The sequence below is a fragment of the Phocoena phocoena genome, chromosome 11 (assembly GCF_963924675.1).
Source record: "Phocoena phocoena chromosome 11, mPhoPho1.1, whole genome shotgun sequence".
Taxonomy (NCBI): Eukaryota; Metazoa; Chordata; class Mammalia; order Artiodactyla; family Phocoenidae; genus Phocoena; species Phocoena phocoena.
This window is the reverse complement of record NC_089229.1, coordinates 11,243,193-11,249,562: the sequence shown is the minus strand read 5'-3', so window position 1 is coordinate 11,249,562 and position 6,370 is coordinate 11,243,193.

Genomic DNA, 6,370 nt, shown 5'->3' with positions numbered 1-6,370 from the left:
ATAATTCGTAGTAGTATCTGCTCTTCTAGCTTATCTCGCTTGACTAATAGTTGTAGGAGATGTCAATCATCTCCGCCTCCCGCCCCCGCACAGCCTGAAAGTTCAGGGAAAAGCGGTTCCAACGTCGTGCATCCAGAGGCGGTGTTAAAAGAAGCTTTCTGATTGGCCAGAGACTGGCTTGGACCATCTTCGGGAGGAATGGGGACTCGTCGTATCCTCCTGCCCTTCTGGAGGTGGGTTCGCCCACGAAGTGGGCCGGTCGGGAGCGCGGGAGGCTGGAGCGTCGCTTGCCCCGTGGACAAGGTGCTGTTGCCCCGGCGGAGCTTTGAGCTGGTTGGACTGCGCCGAGGTTCTTGTCGCTCCCCCAAGTCCCAGATTCCGGGGAGGGCGGCCGTACGGTGCATCAATCTCGCAGGGAAATCTGATTTTTAAAGCCCAGGGATATTATGCGCTTTAAAATGTAAAATATGAAAGTGTTAAAAGTGACGTCTGTGGAACAAAGACAAGTGAGGGATGTAGAGGAGTCGTTGGACTCAGGAATTGGAGGCTGTACTTTCCTCTGAGTCCAGCCCCTCTTGTAAAATGGACAATGTGTCACATACCACATACGGAATGAAAGCGAGCCTCCAGGACACTTCCCATCCCACAGGGAGGCTCCGGATATATCTGTGGACTTTCCGGGGAGGCCCCTCTTGCTGGTGGTCAGGAACCCCAGTCTGCAGTCACTGCTGTCTTCCTGACCTGGGCAAGTCGCCTCACTCCTGAGCCTGGTTCCTCATTTTTAAAAGGGGCTAGTGGAACCCACCTTCTGAGGTTGTCCTGAGGCTTAGAAGAGAGAACATCTGTAGGTGCCTGGGACATAGCTCAACGGTGACGAATGGATGAATGAGAAGAGATTTATCTGGACAGATTGGGTTTATCATCACTGTCATATGTTGGCCAGATGCATGCACCCCTCTTCTCACGCTCGCTGGTTCCCCTGGGACGGCTGGTGCTGAAAGGGAAGAGCAGCCCCTCAGGGAAGACGCCTGCCCCCAGGATTCGCCATCACATGCCTTTCATTTGGCTACCAGCCTTGTGCAGGGCAGTGAACACACACACGCTCTGTAAATCGCTGTGAATGCTTCAGCCTTGAATGGGGAGTGAAACAGTGTGAGTTGTCTGGAATTTTCTTTCCTTGGCAGTCATTCCCGGTGGTGTGGTTAAGACCTGTCTCCCGCATTTCCCTTACCTACTTGTCTTCTTTGGAGACATCGGGCAAGTCTGTCTCAGACACCCCAGGCCTCGGTGAGTCACGAAGTCTCTGCCTGGTCTTCCCGCCTTCGCCTCCATGCTGTCCTGTCAATCCCTTAAAGGACCTCTTGAGTGAGTCACCCTCCTGAGGCAGCTCCATGGAGCTCAGATGCTGAGATCTGGGAGCCTCAGTTTCCTCATCTGCGAGGGGCGGGGGTGGTAATAATCGCACCTCCCTCCTAGGGCTGTCCTCCTCGGCTGTCTGGCCCTTCCCTTGCTACTCCTGTGTGCAGATTTGGTCAGCACCGTCGTAAGAGTATTTTGGATCTTCCCAGAGAGGTGGTAAACCCCATACGGTGAATTCTACCACCTCACTCCACCATCCCAAGGGCCTTCTATACACTATTGATGACGAAACGAAAGCAGCATGACTGTCACTGGGTTTTAGGTGATCAGAGAGTTTGGGAGCCCTGAGGGCCCTTGAGAAATTCTAGTCTCACCCCTCCCTGAGCAGCTATAACACAGCTGGAGTTTGCGGAGCACACCGAGTGCTGGCCTCATTCTCATTGCCTTAAAGAATTCATTAATTTAATATTCATATGCTTATTTGATAGTCGCAGTAACCCCTGTGAGGCTTGCGTCATCCCTGTTTGATAAACAGGGAGACTGAGGCCCAAATGAGGTGAAATCCAACGCCCAAGGTCACAAGGCTAGTGAAGGGCAGAACTGGGAATTAAACGCAGGTAGCAGGAACCTCTCCTGCTTCTAATTCCCTCGCACTTCTTCCCAAGAAGAAGTGGATGCGATGACTTGTTGGATGCAGTGACTCTAGGAAGTAGAAACTGTCATTCCTTTCTTGTTGGATGCAATGACTCTAGGAAGTAGAAACTGTCATTCCTTTCATTTCACAGGTAGGGAAACTGAGGCCCACAGAGAGCCCAGGCTCGTGCAACAAGCCAGCTAGAAGCAGAGCCAAGCACAGGTCTCCTGATCTTGGAACCGGTGTTTTTTTTCCCCATTGCTTGATGTAGTCTTTCCCGTTTCATTAATAAGCTTTCCTTGAGTGCCTACCCTAGGCCAGGTCCTGAGCTAGTCGCTGGAGCCACGAAGTGAAGGTGACAGAGACCCAGGCAGATCATGGACACGTGGGAGTACCGGCCCAGAGCCGCAGGACCCTGCGTTTTCTAGAGGAGCCAGGAATCTGGATTTTTTCTGTGAATTCCCCTGACTCTCAAATTTTGGCAACGAACTTCAATTTAAAACACCGCAGCTGCGTAGAATACGTCTGTTGTCCTGTTCACTCTGGGGGCTGCCCGTTTGTGACATTTAGTCAAGAAAGACAAATGTGTGAACAAATCCTCTGACAAGGATCGATACAAGACCCCAAGGAGCACCCGTAACCCTGGTTAGGTGGAGGGAGTTGGGAAAGATATTCTGGAAGGAGAGCCTTGAAAAGTGGGTAGGAATTTATGAGGCAGAGACAGGGGAAGGGACTTCCTGGGCAGATGGAACAGCACGTGCAAAGGCACGGAGTTGTCAGAGTGAGTTGAGCATTTGGAGAATGGCAGGTGACTCTCTTGTCTTAGGTATGAATGGGAGACTGTAAGAGATGGGTCTGACCCAGGCCTTTGCTCGAAGCCAAATATACAGCGGAATGGCAAAAGAAAGTGAGGCAAGGCCTAGAACCTTCTTTGAGGGATTCATTCAACAAGGATTTTCTTGAGTACCACTTACTAAGTACCAGGGACTGAACCATCACAGTGGCTGTTCTCAGGGAGCATCCAACCCAGTGGGGAGGCAGGTAATCAAGCAGTGATGATCTATGACTGCTTGTGGTCAGGGTTGAGTAGGAAATGACTAGTTGCATTAAGAAAAAAATTCTATTCTGTGATCCCTGGACCACACAGTGACTTGTTAGAAATGCACATTCCCAGGTCCCACCCAGACCAACGGAGCTCTGGGGGTGGAACTCACGATCTGTGTTTTTAGAAGCTTTTCTGGTGATTAAGATGCATGCTTATGTTTGGGAACCCACTGCTCTTAGGTCATGCCAGGACCCACTTTTTTAACAAAAAAATATTTATTTATTTTCCTTTTTTTTGGCTGGGTCGAGCCTTAGTTGCTGCACATGGGGTCTTTGTTGAGGCATGCAGGATGCTTCCATTCCGGAACGCGGTCTCTTCGTTGAGGCTCTCGGGTTTCTCTCTAGTTGTGGCGTATGGGTTTTCTCTTCTCTAGTTGTGGCACGCGGGCTCCAGAGCGCATGGGCTCTGTACTTTGCGGCACGCAGGCTCTCTAGTTGAGGCTCACGAGCTCAATAGTTGTGGCACGCGGGCTGCCCCGTGGCATGTTGGGATCTTAGTTCCCTGACAAGGAGGGATTGAACCCGTGTACCCTGCGTGGAAGGTGATTCTTTACCACTGGACCACCAGGGAAGTCCCTGCCAGGACTCACTTTTATCCACTTTCTCTGGTTGCTTTACTATTTCTTAAACTCCCCAAGACCCTTCCTGCCTCAGGGCCTTTGCACTTACTGTTCTCACCATGACTGCACAACTTTCTCACGACCTTCAGCTCTTTGTTCAAATGTCATCTCCTTGGAAAGGCCCTCCGAAGCATCCAGTTGAAAGAATCGCCCCCAATCTGTCAGACTCAACTCCTCGTCTTACTTTACTTCATAGTATCCACCACTACCTGGTATTACTTTCCGTATTAATTTGTTTATTTATCTAGTATCTGTCTCCCTCCACTAGAAGGTAAGCTTCATGGGAACAGCGACTTGGTCTCTTTTGTCCTCCCAGCATCTGGGACAGTGCCCAGCATGGCGAGATGCTCAGGAAATATTTTTGAATGAATGAATGAATCTCATAGAGTTTACTCTTCTGGTCATTCATTCATTCATCCAACAAGCACCGATTCTAGAGCTAACTCTTGTGCAGGTAATAGGCTTACTGTTGGAAGGGGTGCCATGGCCATTTGGACGGGGGCAGCCTGATGCCTGGGTCTTCCACACCCCCACCTCCCCCGCACCGCACAGCCAGCTCCCAACCCGTAGAACCTCCAGACCTTCCAGAACTTCCAGACCTGAGGGCTCCGTGGAGGAGGAGGGGTTAACAGCGCTGCTTCCCAAAGCCAGGGACTAGGCTGTTTGGGCTGATTGGGAAGCGAGGGCTTTGGGTGAGAAGGAGACGGAGAGGCAGCTCCTGACAAGTCATTTCCAGGGAATGTTCAATCATCCTGGGGTTGAATGCTTCCTGACAGCCCTGACAAGCAGCGTGCCTCTGAGCTGCAGCTCGGTGCCAGGGACGCCTGCAGTATTCCACGCACGGCGCCCTGGCCGATCGTGCCCACTTCAGGGTGCGAGTCCCTCTGCCATGGTTCCAGAGGTTTCTGCGCTGCCTGGGCTGCTCCTCAGAACCCCATGCTTGTAGAGTGTATTAGCAGGACTGTTGGATGCAAAACAATCCCACTGGGGACATAGAGGCTTTGGCAGAAGTTAGTGGGGAAAGGCCTCTTGAGAGTTATCCGGCATGAATCCTCAGGAAGACTTGCTCTAATGCCCTCATGTGAGAGGGCAGTGCAAAAGAGAGGGCTAGTAGATTTGTAGGAATTTTATATATTTGGATCAGGGCTTCTTCATCTTGGTACTATTGACATTTTGGATTGGCTAATTCTCAGGTGTAGGGGCCGTCCTGTGCATTATAGGGTGTTTCGCAGCATCTCTGGCCTCTACCCATTAGATGCCAGAATCAGGTCCCTCATTGTGACACCCCAAAATGCCTCCAGATATTGCCGAATGTCCCCTGGGGGGGGGAAAAATTAACCATGGATGAGGACCACTGATGTATGAACTCAATGGGTAGGGAATATTGATTTTAAAATTGAAATCTGAAAGGATTGGGACTCAGTCTCTCTGCATTGGAATCCTGCTTTGCCTCTCAAGCTCAGTTTCCTCATTGCTGCACGTCTGGGTGCCACGAGGATCAGCTGAGTTAACACATGACAAGTAAGGGTTCTAGACCGGCACCTGACAAGTCATGAGATTCAGTAAACACCTGCTCTTATTAACAGCCATTGGGAGGCTGGTGAATCCCCCTAGGGGGACCTATAATGCAGCGGTGGCGTCTGTTTGACAATTTCCTATAATGCATTGTGTCGCAGCTGCCTTCTGGTACACTGCTTTCTCACGGTAATGACCTTTGCTGTTCAGTTTTCCACTGTTCACGTGGGCCTGGTGGTTTATGTCTCCGCTGATGCAGTACCCGGCGGTGGCCATCTCGGCAAAGGGCAGAGGAAATGTGACTGACTCACCTTCCGTGTGCCCAGAATGCAAAGTGGAGCCCTGAGCTGTGGCCTCGCAATTGCACAGAGGCTGCGATATCCCGATTCTGTCAGCAGGGGGCAGCAGCAGCTGGGAAAATGCCCGCTGCTGCAGGAGGGCGCCCGGGGGCTGCCTCGCTGTTTTGATTTACTTCGCTGCTGCAGGTATTTCAAGTTGAACAAATCATCCCTCCAGGGCCACCCGAGGTTTCCTTCACCAGCCCAGGGTAGTTTATCTGCGGGAGCCAAGAGTTGCTTTTGGAGAACATTCTACATTTAGCGCGTCTGTCCATTTCCAGATGGCTCAGTCTGAACCTAGGCCAAATTGTGCTAGGGACAAAGTTAAACTGGTTCCTGTTGTTCTATGTTCCTTTCCCCCTCTGCTCACCGCACCCCATCCTGCCCCTTATCTGAGTGACACAATGCCCTTCCCAGAAAGCACCCCAAGCAGCTGCACCCTATGCTCAGGCGCCATCTTACCTTGTTCCCCATCCTGCCCCCACCATAGAGACTCAGCAGTCCAGAGTCTCATTCTCTCATCATTTCCCTGAGTCCACTCTTGACCTGTTCCGTTGCATTTTTTTTTTTTTTTTTTTTTTTTTTTTTTTTTTTTTTGCGGTACGCGGGCTTCTCACTGTTGTGGTCTCTCCCGTTGCGGAGCACAGGCTCTGGACGCGCAGGCTCAGCGGCCGTGTCTCACGGGCCCAGCCGCTCCGCGGCATGTGGGATCTTCCCAGACCGGGGCACGAACCCGTGTCCCCTGCATCGGCAGGTGGACTCTCAACCACTGCGCCACCAGGGAAGCCTCCCATTGCATT